At 36.1% G+C, this 14,568-nt stretch overlaps 1 protein-coding gene across 1 annotated transcript in view; it reads left to right on the top strand.

Moving 5' to 3' along the window:
- Positions 1-14,568, top strand: part of Crp (transcription factor cropped) — a 221,567-nt gene that overhangs the window by 14,783 nt on the left and 192,216 nt on the right. The gene's annotated exons all lie outside the window — the stretch shown is intronic.

Here is a 14,568-nt window from a genome sequence, read left to right as displayed (position 1 = left end):
ATTGTGATTTTATTCATTAGCTTCTTCCATCGAGCATGAGGAGCAACGTTTTTAATATCTGGGCTATTAGGCTTTGGTATATCGAGTAGTTATCTTAATTGAATAATTATTGTAGAAGTATAGCAAATTAATTTTTATGGGAGGAGATAGTGTCAGGTGCGTTTCGTTGCTAGAGACTAGAGAATATTATGCAAATTAAGTTCTTGAGAAATTGTTAAAGGTTGAATTAAGTTTTTGGATGAGTTGATGCAAACAGTGTGTAAGGGTTAATGTGTATCTGGTTTTTGTTGGAATAATGATGGGTTTTCGGAAAAGTATAAAGTTACCTAAAAATTCGGAGTGTTTTAACACTTTTTATCAAATTTGTACTGCATGACCAAAAGCTTCCTTTGACTTTTATTACAAAATTCTAATTGATATTATACAAAGTACCTAATTTAACTCCAGATAAAATTGGGGAGGTAGAATTTTACTTTATCACAAAGACTGTACTAAATAATTGTCCTAATATTTAATATTTTTTATTTACTATATATTTTAGTTATGTACAAAATTGCTATCAAAATTGTAACTTGATACTTTTTACGTAATCTAAAAATACTCAATTTTAAAATACAATAACAATTTAAAACAAAATTTATCTATTACAAAGTTTTGCTACATGTATAGGTAAAATATCAAAATGAATAAATTTCTCTATAAAATGTCTGTATTTAAACACTATTGGTAAAATATAAAATTCACATCGTCCAGTTAGTATTACTATACAGTGTGTCCAAGCTGAAGCAGGCCAACTAAATATTTCCTCTGTTTTTAATAACATGGAAATCGTCCATCGCATGATTTGAATGGTTTCGAAGAAGGAATACCATGGAAGAACAATCTTTGTGTAGGATTTGCTTTTTCAGTTTTTAGAATTCTGTCGTATTAAAATCAGAAGATATTTAGATGGCCTGCTTTAGCCTAGATGCCCTTATATACATCGAAATTTCTATCACAATACAATCAGAAAAAACGTGTGTGAATCAACATACACAAAGAGGATATAAATTGCTTTCCACTTGTACCATTTTCAGCGTCGATTACACCCAGCCCTAATCATCCGAAATTATCTAAAGTTTCCATTATTTTCCCATAGAGAAAATTTATGGAGAATAAGGCCGTGAAAATTAGAGCCTTCTGCCCCACTTAGTACCCCATTATGCATAAACTAGATGAACGAGAATGAGCGAAATTTGCGCTAAATAGAGATTGGAATTTCGCAGACTCCCCCCCGCGAGTGTCCACATTACCGCGAGTAACGCGTGTCCATAAATTGTTCGAATTAGCCGCGTGGTCAGTAATTGAAGGTTAAGAGAATCATAACCGGGATCAACGCTTTCATATTTCGTCCCTCCTTTAGCAGCGCGAAGCAGACGCAGAAAGTCGATCCAGCTCTGTACACGTAGCCTTTTCCCGCTATAAATAGTTCCGATGGGATCGGTGCGCGTCGCTATCCCCGGCTAAATGATTAAATAATAAAAGCTGGAAGTCAATTTGTACCCCGATAGCGTTTCGCGGATATAAACTCTCAGGGCGATCCTCGGGGCGAGCGGCGGACAGCTAGGTGGGGGCGGTACGAAGAGGAGAAAGACGAAAGAGAAGAGTCACGTAGACTCGACGTGGCGCCCGCTAGCCTGTGCCTTACGTCACACGGCTAAATATATGCCTGGCTGTTCCCAATCTCATTCCCATTCTCGTTCTTCATTCCATCCTGCGCCGAGGTGGAGCGACAGCGGGCATCCTTGCTGCCAGAGACATCCGCGGGATCGGCGGCTGGAATCTTTTCTTCCCCTCTTTCTTCGTCCAACGTGTCCTCTGCGTAACCCGATCTCCGCCCTATCGGGCCTTCGATGCACTTCATAGAAATGACCTTTCCGAATTGCATTCTACTGTAATTTCATCAGCTCAATTGCGTTCGACAGAGTGACCTGCCCTTTCCGATTGATTACCGCAGTCGAGGATTTTATTGGCTCACTCGGCTAGTATCTCGGACGAAATTCGATTTGTTTTCGATTTGATGCTCGTCTGGGATGTGCTACTTGCGCTAGGTCGTTGGATGATGAAACTGTTCCTGGTGACGGTATATTAATTATTGTCTGTCTTTTTTCTGCCTTTTGAACATTTTCTTTTATATGAGACGATCGATCTTCTACTTATGATACATTAGTTATTTTTTTTTTTATTATGACAGTTAAGTGGTCGAAGAACGCTAAGAACTTGGGATTAATAGTGGTACTATGTATGTTATGGCTTGGGGGTCACTCTCAAGGCTCATTCATTCATCAATTGGTTCCTATTCATCTGTTTGCTGCTGTGCCCCCCTTTATTTATACCTGCAGGGTATTTCAAAAGTAGCGGTTCAGACAAAAAGATGATTTTGCATAAAAAAATAAATATTTTCGGGGGAATTAATATTAAAATCGTGAATTTAGGAGCATGGTTATTTACTCAATTTTCGAATGTAGTTAAAATATATTCAAGAATAAAATGTTCAGAAAACTCTTTGTCACCCCTTAAGAAAAGCACAATGAGCCACCTGAATGAAGAAGTCTAGACCCCGAGAAAGAGAGGGAGAGGAGGGTCATGGCTTGTTCGTTTCTGGTCTTGTTCTTGATCCTGTTAACATCTGTCGTCGACAGATTCGTTTCTAGAAAAATTCCCTTGCAGCGGCAGCTGCCTCTGGCAGCAATCTTTACGCTTATTCGCTCCTATTTTTTCTTTTGATGCCACGCTGCCCAAACGTATCTGTAATGAACTGCAATCGAAAGCATAGAGACAAAATAGCTAATCTACAGCCTTGATTCTTCCTGTAATGGGAGGACCGAAAGAAAAGGAATTCGATTTATTCTTTCGTACAAAAAATTGTACCCATTATGGAGAAGAAATTACTTAGAGAGAATCGTTTATTTCTTCATTTATAACCTTTTGATGGCAAATCATTATTTTAAGTGGATTCAACTTACAATTCTTTACACAATTTTAGCGAGACAAATACTGTTAATTTAAAAATGTATCAACATTTTAAATTACCATAAAACTGAAATACACTCTTTACTCGTTATAAGTTCGCGACTCCAAAATAATGAGCAAACATCTTCCTAAAATCAATTTAATTATCAGCAATGATTTTTTTCGCCTTATCAGAAGCATAAAAATGGAAAAAATTGAAAGACTAGTATATTTACGAAATGAAAAGAATAGTGACAAATCTATATTTAATAAGAAAACCCACTGTACTTGTAATATCCATACCCACGTAAATCGTCAATAATCTCAAATAAAAATATACAATTTTAAAGTCTGTTTTTATTTGGGATTAAAAATGTGCTTAATTTCCGATTTATTTGAGCGTAATTTCAATTGAAAATTATTCAGTCGTTCAGGCTTAACGTATCCGCTCTTGATCAAACGGACATCGGGACACGCGACTCGAATAAAACAGGACCGAATGGGACGCGGGAAATAAAATGAAAAGAGGGCAAAGGGAAGATGGGTCTCCGTCGTGTGTTCGATGGGCTTCGCTCGTAGGGAGAGGTTTTCCGGGGTTAGGTAAATGGGTAGGGTGCTCAAACCCCAACGTAAACCGACTTACACACGCAAACGCACCCTCCGTATGAACACGCACATATACAAGCCCATTCACGACCATTTGGAGAGCGATGTTCCCCTGTTCTATCTAAACTTGGCCTTGGGTCTTTCTACAGGGTGGCTCGGGGAAAAAAACATATTTTTAAACGAGATTTATTTTCTATTTACAATATTTCACGAATATTTTTATAGTATTTTTCGTTTTGTATTTATATTATATTAGTGTTTCGTACTGCTATTTTATTTCGAACACTTTATGTCCATTATTGAATAATATTGAAGTGATTGATAAATATACTGACACACAGTCAGTCTTGTGACCAACATGTGGGTCAGAGCAATTTGAACGATAATTTATTATGGCTCCTATCAGATACATGTAGAATTTCTAACAAAACGTGTAAATCTTGTTAGTGTTGGCATATCTATTTTTTCACTTGTTTCAATTTGTATTCAGAATATTAGTTAATAGTAGAAACTATTGTAGATTATTTTTCTTATCAGCCTCATTCTTAATCTTTACATCTAACTTTCATCCACTATACTTAATTTATCTACAAACTCTGCAATACTTCAAGAACTGAAATATGTTAATTAAATAATCCTCCATGAACATCACAAATCGCTCGATTATTCTGTACCGTAATGTCCATAGAAAGGAAACACTTGCCACAAAAGGCCGTATCATCAGGTACACCTAATCGGACTTTCACTCGTTCTCCCGTTCCCGAAGTAATCAGTATTCATTTCGAGAGTCAGCCGCGACGAGGCAAGACAGACGAGTCGCTGACGACATTCACAGGACGTTATAAAAAAAGATCGATGAAAAGCAAAGCACGCCGAAGAATCTTGGCGATCCATTCATTTGAAAGGATGAATGATCGCGTTAAAGACCACTCGAACGGGAATTTACTCGAGTTTTCGCGAACCTTGACCCGTTCCTATCGCTCCACGCCGACAGCATCGAACTGTGTATTTCCATTCGCGCGAGTATCAATCGACGGGAGCGAGCGAGAGAGAACGAGGCTGGAGCCCAGGCCCTGGCAGCACGTCGTTTCGACCTACGTTTCATTGATCCCCCGACGAGAGAGCAGCGGAGCAAAGAGAACGAGGCTAGTGAAAAGCCCCAGCAGCCGAAGTTTCGAGTACGTAGCTGGGGTACGCCGCGGTCGTCGCCGCGCGAAGCGCCTCTTTTCCGCTGCTTTTTTATAGACCCGAGCAAGACGTCCTTTCTGGTCGTTTCCTAGTTGCTCGCAGCTGATAGGCAGCCAGAGATAGCGAGGCTCGTGCAAAGGCACCGGTAACAACCAGCTGAGTGGCGCCAGCCATCAGCTGTTGGTGACTCACGCGAGCCGAGCCAACCGAGAGCGCCGCGCCACAATGTCGACGGCGCACACACATGCACCACAGGCACACCTTCACGCTCGTCTACACGATCTATGTGTGACTATGCGTCTCCTCTCTTTCTTTCTTGTTACTGTCTTACCAACACACGAGCGCGCAAGCGCGAAAGAATAATAACGCCACGTATCGAATGGTGATGGCTGATAGTAACGCCGATGATGAGTGGTCGGATCCGTTATCTTGCGAATTTTCGAGCATTGTTCTGCGTGGAGTATCGGTCGGATCTTGGAAATTCTGCGAGCCTGGGTGCCTCTGGAAAGCTCTTGGGTTTTAGTAAATAGTAATAATAATGTATATAGCAGTTACTCGTTATGAATTCATTACTTTTCTTGGTCTTGTTTCTGAGAAAATAAAAGTCGATTATGAATATATTAATTATCCTTAGAGTTGGGTATTTTAGCCCTTTTTAAGATCATTTATGGATCCAGTTGTGAGACTGTGGTGCGCGAGGACTATTATTACATCCACTTTTGTGACTAAATATATTTTTATATATCAGTAAAAATATAGTAGGTCGAGATTTTCAAAATTCATCGGAACTCATTTCAGTTATAAATTTCGAACATTTGAATACTCGAAATAATTTCAATTTTTCGCTATGCGTTTACAAGATACTATTCTATATGTTCTGTTACCATATTTGTCCCTTTTCCTCACAGCGAGTCATTTTCAAGAACCTGTTTTGAATATTTCTCGACCGATTCGAGGCTTACATCATACATGCTCTACAATTACACACGCTGAATGCAACGTGGCAAGAGATTCGCGCGCGCGTTGATCCACGGCGTCGCCCGCGCTTTTTCACACGTGCACCTACTTATATCACCTGAAAACGTTCGCACGCTTTTGCGTCACCTTTCCAGTTATAGTTACATTTGTCGAGTGCAACTGCACGTAGCACTAACTGCACCTTCTGCATAGGTGCCCCTTGGTCTTTTAATCTTCCTGTAAAGGCGTTAACTCCTTGAAATTAAAAGAAATTTTTCTTCGTCTCTTCGTTATCTACATACGAAGTGGCAATGAAAACAATTTTTTGTGTCATTTTAAAATGGAAATATTTTTTTTCTAATATAAAAATGTATCTTTTTGTTCTTCAGAAATCTTTAAAAATTCTGTATCTCCTTATTCGACAGAAGTAATTTCAATTATAATTAGACGTGATAATTATATATGGTATCTCAGTAAAAATGACCACCTTGATTATCTTTTAAACTCTAAGAGTAATAGAAAAAATTTGTAAATAAAAATTGCTTGATATTAAATCATTAATATCATATTAATAAATCAAATTAATATAAAACAACTTTTATTTAGAAAATTTTCCTATTCCAGTAATTTTTACTGGGACACTCTGCATATATAGATAGTATAGAATACAAAAAGTTAACATTCTATATCTAAACAACATGCCTCAGTAATTACTCACAATCAGTTAAATTATCTCATTAAAATATAATTACAACTATATTGCTTCAAAATTCCACGTGTCACATATGCTGTTCTCTCTAAAATAACCTCAGAATATGTAGTTATTTCCCAGTTCAGCATCCTCTTCTGATAGCCACGATATAGAGCATAGAGGGTGTTCTGTGGGCATGTAGGAATTGCAATTTTTCCAACGATTAGCGCCAGCTGGTGAACCGAGTGACCGGAGATTATGTTTACCCCTTTGAAAGACGAATCTGTAAGGTTTGTGATGAAAAGGAAGGTAGTCACCTACTTAGTCGACCTACTTCCGCGGGACTGATCCAAGTGAGCTCAGCGGGTATCCGACGAACAAGCTGACGTCACAGCAGCCAACTATTCAGCCAGTAAGCTGTCGGCGTACCAGCTGATCTAATGTAGCCATTCGATGGGAGAATGCCATGTGGAATTCCTCCGTCGTGGACCACGTGTCAGCGTTTGCATATCCTCTGGGCGGCCCGACGATTCCCATTCATTTTTCATGAGGTTCCCTCTTATCAGAAAACCGTCTCTGTGACGCTTCTTGGTGTCCCTAACCTCCGTCGATGCGTATTATTTATGAGCACCTTCAGTTGATAACGTTTCCTTAAATAGAGAGTTATCTTCCCATTGATACTAGAATGATTGAACTTTGACCTTTGAACGACCCTAGTGTTACTTCTTTATGAACTACGTGCATGTTGTAATGTAACTTTATTTTGTGATTTCTATTCGTTATAGACTCGAGCTTATGTAGTACAAATGTAGTGTAAAGTATTTTTGAGGTCAATTAACGTACTCATACTCGCGGTTATTTGATCAGAGCTACTGGAAAAAGTAAGATCGATGGATGGTTTAAGAACTATGGAATAGAGATAGCCACGAATTAATAGTGAGGAATTATTAGTGATTGAGCTCTTTGAGTGAACATTTAAGAGATTTCCTTTGATATTTTCTTCGATTGTTGGGGGTAGTTTTCGTTTCGAATCTGTGTCATATACTACAGTTGGCTTCCAGTCAGCAATGTTTTGATAAAAAGCGTTAGTAGGTTGACCTTTTATGAAAATAGCCTTAACCTTATAGCCTGAGCGCTTCAGACATGTTGATACTGACGTAGGTACAGGGTATAGGTACGTATGTTTTGACGCGACTTTACTGTCAAGAACCCAGTTCTTAATCGCTTAAGAGTATGAACCATGTCTAACGTAATCAAAAAAAAATTAGCCAAATTCAAAACATTTTTTATTATTCATATAAATCTGTGTGTTACCTTCAATTTATTATTGAAAAAATGCGAAAATAATAATAAATAAAAAATTTAGATCTTAAAGTAAAACTTATAAAGGGAGTTAAAGCAGATCACTTCAATTGTTTCACTACCAGTTATTCAATTTCACCTATAGATATGAAAATAGGTAATAATTATTTACTAATTTCTTGGAACAAATTTTCATCAAAATAAATTTCATAAATGTATTTAAATATTAAACTGATCAGGAATTATGATCAGGTCCTTGACAATATTGTCGCTCTGTTTAACGTACAACTTTTGAAATTGATCGCTCGTGATCCTACTGCGTGTATTAACTCTATGGGAGCTGTTGTTAAAAGTTAGGACGCGAGGTCAGTTGTCAGTCTTCCGTGTGAAATACTATCGTCGTAGGTGTACTCTGTAAGCGATTACGGTGTCAAGTTTCTTATCAATTCAGGAAACTGTTACTGAATATTACATTTGAAAGAGAGACTTCGATAATTTTCTTCTTTTAATAAACTTTTAATTATAATGCACTTTTCCCACTGTTTCCATCCCACAATTGTGCAGTGGGATAATATGTGTACGAAATACAAATAATTTTGTTTTGCTTTATTTCATTCATAATGAAAATGCATAATTTATTGAAATACTAAGGTGGCAATAGATTATGTATGTAACATGGAATTAACACAAATGAAGTTTCATACTCATGAAAATAGCGTTATATGACTATTATTTTACTATTTAGTGATTATATTAATTTACTAGTAAACCCATTTATTTTACGAGGTTATAATAATATATAATCTCTTCAAATGGGTGATAAATAATATGAATTCTGTTGAAAAGAAAAGTAATTTCATATATGATTCAATTCCTTTAATATTATCATTAAATTTATTCATTTCTACAGTGAGTTAATAATTACAAGAACTATTACCGTATTAGTATCTATTTAAATGCACGTACTATGAGCACTTAAATATAGTGTATTCATTAGTTCAGATCCTGAATACTGCATAAAATGTATACATAGTAAAATCAAATAAAAAATATTTACGATTTTAATGTAATGTTAGTTATCTACTAAATATAAACCAACATAATTTATAACTAGCACCTTTATAATCCATTAATTTTATGTGCTGGATAAACTGTTTCAAGAAAATTATATTTCCGATGGAACACATTGAATAAATATGTTTACTTTTTATGAATGTTATATTTTAGGTTTCTAGATAATTTTCATTATCTAAACTACAGTAAATTGTCACACTTTTTTTGTATAATTTCGCAATTGTTACATAAACAATTGTCAAACACCGCATTATAAAAGAATATTCTGTACACCAATATTCTGGAAAGCAAAACTTCGCTATATGGGCGAATATAGACTTCACTCTTCAATGAATTTCTAAATTAAATTCTCGTTTACTAGAAAATTAAAAAAACGCGTCTGTTTGCGAACTTGAAAATTCTCTTTTATTTTTAAATTAAACTTCATTATTTCTAATGTCGTCTTACGCTGTAAATGTTGGTGTGATTTTTTGATAATTTAGGGGGATTTAATTCTCAACAACTTCTTTTCTATATGTATATTCAAGTTATAGTATTATATTTAGTTTACTAAGTCTATTGTATATTTAATTTTAATTTGAGTCCTAAACATACTCACGAAAGATCATTTAAAGCTTCATAAAATTGCCAAGTTATGTTAAAATACTTATAAACTAACAATCTAAGTAATTACCATAGAGCACATGATAAAAAAATGGTAAAAGAGTTTTTGAGAATTAAACCCTCTAAATTATCGAAACGTCACAGTGTGCAGCGCGGCTGTAACAAGGAACGCAAGTAGAATAATCCGCGGTTTGGTCGTGAAACGACATAGAACGAGGAACTAAACGATCGCGTTTTAAATTCCGGGTAGTGCTCTTATTTTTCGCGTTAAAATAGTTCATTCACCAGTTTTCAACCGAGTTTCTGTCACAAACGGTCTCTCGTAAACCAAAATTATTGGAAAACTGTTATCTCAAGAAATTTTTCACTGTACGCTTATAATTTTCCAAATTCACTGCGTACACTGTCGATGGTCGAGGTCTCTTCTTGTAGCGAAAAAGGGCGCGAAATTTGAATCGTATATAAAAATAACACTGGTGTTCTTCAAGTACGGGTGGCGATTTCCTTCGTAAATGAATGAACGCTGAAACGTTAATTAAGTATGCGTATTTCGATTATACATACGTAAACTGTAAACGTTTATGTATTTGTAAGCAATTTAAATATGTAAAAAAATGCAGAATACACATAATACGCAAAAATATACATCATATTCAAAGTAGACATCATAAACACAGTAGACACAGGCCATGTAATAGGACCTCCACGACCAATCCATTTATTTGCAAAATGTTAATTTCAAAATTGCCTAGCTACTTGGTTAAAATAAACCACATACGAAGTCTAATATCCACTGGAACTTCCTCGAATATTTCGTGTAAACACGTGCTCAAAAAGTCAACGTACTTTATGCCTGTCAGCTTCCCATAAGAAGAAGGTCCAATTAAAAATCTTGCTTACAAACTGTTGTGATCTATGGAAAGAGCTGTCCGAACAGAGAGTTTATAAGATAAACTCTGTTCATAAAATTCATTATATTTCATAAACGAAGACAGGTAGGACCTGTATTCTCCCCCATCCATTGAAAGAATTCGCCTTCTGAGGGTTAATCATCAAGAATAACTACGACGACGAAAACTTAAAGTATCTTCTCCCTATGTTTCCTTTTGCAAAATTTGTAATCCTTTTAAAAGTTACCATATATTAAATACATATGGACATATTTCGCTTCTACTATCGGCACGCAGTGAACGAGTGTTTCAGAGAACGGGGCACAAGGTCACGGTCTTTCCCTGCTGACTCATCTCGCATCCGCCATCTCAATCTTTTCCCTCTTCTCTCTCTCTCTCTCTCTCTCTCTCTCTCTCTCTCTCTCTCTCTTTCTCGTCGTCATCTCTCTGTCGCATCTGTGTAATTTTACCAGATGTTTCTTACCACTGTATCTCTGTGTGCTGTACGTTCCACCATCTCTCTTTCTTTTCTCCTACCTAGACGCGAGACATTCATTTCTTCATTTCTCAAGTGCTCATTATGTCTGTGGCTATAATGATACATCACTTTGTCGAGTTAATCTCCCTCGAGTGTGTGTAGCCTCTCTTCTGGCACACGAAAATAATTCACTTTTAACAGGAATTTGATGGACGATTTTTCTACAGAAGCTCTTAAAAGGGTTTTCTTTCGGTAGCTTGTTTGCTCCGTTACTGAAGAAGAAATTAATTTGTGAATTAGAATGTTGTGAAAGTATTATACTAAGGGGTTTTTCAAATTATTCGTATTGTCATTTATAACGCCAAGTATCAGAAGAATTTTAGTAGTTCCTGATTTATTGTAGGATTTAAATGAAAGTCTAGGTAAATATTTCGTTGAAAATTTATTGTACTATTTAAACAATGAAACTGTCCAAAGAGTCGTAACGTCGTTATTGAACTTCGCGGTATGTACACTGGTGACTGTGAGCATAATGTACACGCACAGTAATGGGAAAATGATCGTGTGTATGCTGAATCGGATTGGAGGATAATATGCGACGACACGTAGAGTCTGCCCTTAGTGATTCATGCGGTGTTTGTAAATGAACCGAAGGCAAATTCAAAGGCACGAGTGCTTATTCAAGAGCACAGATCGAAGATAATGTCGGGATAGCCGAATTAATACTCGAACGATTAAATATCCGTGGACATAATTTTAAAAATTAATTAGAAACAGGAGGAATTTTAAAATAGCTATTATTTCGGCGTACTTGATAGCACAATTCAATCATTAATTTAGAATTATAATTTGTTTAATAATCAATATTAATAAATACTCATTGAAGTACAAAAATAAAAAAAATATTCTAAATTTTCATTTGCATAAGTTTAGAATGTTAATATACATACTTGAAAATATTTACGCCGATAGTTACGTGATACTTCTTAGAAACTCTGTCACCAGACATCCTGATCTTCCATCGCTCTTTTTGTACGCTTTATTTAATGGTTCCTTCATTCAAACACCTTTGAACGTCTCAGTCATAATCATGTAAATTGATATCGTCGACAATATTATTCATACACAAAAATGACGCAGGAAGAAGTCACTGTCAAAAATGTAAATCCTAAAAGAAATAATTTAACCATGGAAGAAACCGCGTTAAATGTTTAAATACAGTGTTTAAAAAATTCAAAAAGAAATAATCTCATATTCGATTCAGTCTTCTAATATTTTTATTTTTACTCAGTTTAACAATGAGTTAATAATCATAAGAATTGCTACCTTGTTAACATTTAACTTTCGTGAGTAATGAAACATATACATGGGCCAAAATTTAAAATCACTTGCTAATAATTAGGATTAATCCTGGAATGGCATACTGAGTCTTCATGGTCCCAGAAAAATACTGATTCCTGTTACTGTACTGAAATATAGTTCCAAATAAAAACGTTCTGTATATTTTTTTTAAATATACAACTAAGTAATTGTATTTATTTAATAATTAATAGTTAGTCTAAGCAATAAATATCAGTTACTACTAATAAGTCCATACCAGAAAACCAGTCGTCTTCTGAGGGTTAAAATAACAATAGCTATCCAATAAACATACCTAAATCATACAGTCTAAATTGCTATGACTTAAAACTAACACTCAAATACCTAATTAATAATCTCTCATTTTACAATTAGACAAAATTTTTCAGAGAACTTGTTTCCAATAAAATACTCTGAATAGTTAAATTCAATTTTTACAAATGTCATGTGCCATAAAACTTCAATAGAATCTTAATTCCCTTAAGTGAAGTACTCCACGTCTAACAAGTCATTGAGCAACTGCAAAATACCAAAATAAGGATATCACGTATGCGGAAACTTGCAGGCACGAGTCGTTGAAAAAGCGTCCTGCGATCAGCGTTGCGTAAGGGGCAGACTGTATAATTTCACGTGGAATTGTGTGGAGCTCGAAATCTTTCGAGGCAGTAACCGCAGAACGACAATGACGTCTCGCTTCATTGACCGCGAATTTAACCAGCGATAAGTCGCGCCGCGGTCGCCGCGCGGAGTTCCGCGAACCAAGCAGCCCCGCGACGCTTTCAATTTCCTTAAAAGCCCTTGAGCTCAGACAAACGGCCACCGACCGTTTTCATATTTCTCCGTGCCCCTTCTTCCCCTATCTGCTCGCAAATCAGATATCCAAAGTCGTCGCGAAACCCCGACGAAACGGTGGACAACATATGGAGAAGGGTTGCGCGCGTGGCGTCGGTGTCCTCTTCCATCACGGCCTCTTTGATTTTCGGCGTCTCTTTGGCACAGAGCACCCCGAACGCTTTTCAAGAGATGTTTGACGTACCGATGCTTGTCGCGCTATCAAATGAACGCGCTGGATATAACGCTTTTTCAATAACAGGTTCTTTGTCTCACCTGTACTTGAGCGTAATAAAAATTTATAACCGAGGTATAGGGGCTGTGGAATATTCTCTTAGGCTCCGTCGTGCGTTTAATAAGTGATTTTATGGTGGGAATGATGAATCTTAAGGGGAACGTGATTATTTGTTGATTTAATCAATGGTTTAGAATTTGAGCAAGTTTTACTGGTATTTAGCGTAGAAATGGATTTTCTTGAACAGCTTTCTATGTTGCTCTTTACTTAGTTTTTTATCCTGTTAATGGTTATCTACGAGTTTCCTGTATGTTCGAGGAAAATTATGGAACCTAAGTAGATAAACTTATAATCGACTTGTTTGCGTATGCAGGCAAATATAGGGGCGGTTAAACTGCTGCCTTTGTCGAAGCCCTCATATGATAAATATTAAAGTGTAGTTATTATTTAATTTAAACATGCGAGCCAGTTTTTTATTTGAAATATTCAGAAATATTTCTTTTTATTCTTGGGAGATATGAAAATCAACATAATTCTCAATTTGGCATCGCAAACTTTATAATAAAAATCTTGTTGAAAGGGTTCGTCGTAAAATTTCGTAAAATTTTAATAATGGTCGAGTATTTTAGCACCTCTATTTTCATCTACAATTTCAGCAAAATCTGTCGCGTATAAGGCACACTGTGATTCTAAATTTATTCTTTCTAGTCGTTTCTAAGGAAGTGCAGGTAAAGTGGATACGTGAGAATTTCTGAATGGGTTATCCTAACTTTGCATACTACTTATCCAAGCATAGCTTCAGGTATACAAGGAGGTTGTGTACGCTTCCCAATTATGGGAACCATCAATTTCCTAATTCCTGCTCTCAAATTCCACCTTCCTATTAGTTTACGATGCGTCAATAGCTATTGAAAGACTAGGGCAAACTCCAAATCCTCTAAGTGTGCAATTAGAGTACATAGTTTTTTTACTGAACATTTTTTATAATATTTTCAATGCTAATGCTAAAAGTAGCAATTTTTTAAATCTAGAATTTTCACGTATATAAAGAATAATAATGTATTCATGATAGTGAAAATATAGCATAATACGTGCTCTACCAGTAAAGTAATAATTATATTAAATAGAAAATAACTTTAATGATAACTTTAATTCATGAAAATGCTTTCGAAAATAGATTAACCTTTAGAGAACAGTGGAGTCCCATATTTGGCCACTTACAATTAGTCCCGTTGGCCACTTCCACCTCGGCTCTCTAAAGGTGAAACACTATTCAGTAGCCATACTTAACCTCATTATATCAAGCAGTAAATACAATTTTACCAATATCTAATTCTTTCGATTTTTGAGAAGGTACCACCTA

This window comes from Calliopsis andreniformis, chromosome 3 (assembly GCF_051401765.1).
Source record: "Calliopsis andreniformis isolate RMS-2024a chromosome 3, iyCalAndr_principal, whole genome shotgun sequence".
Taxonomy (NCBI): domain Eukaryota; kingdom Metazoa; phylum Arthropoda; class Insecta; order Hymenoptera; family Andrenidae; genus Calliopsis; species Calliopsis andreniformis.
Note: the sequence above shows the minus strand (reverse complement) of the source record. Positions and strands in the feature narration are given on the sequence as shown.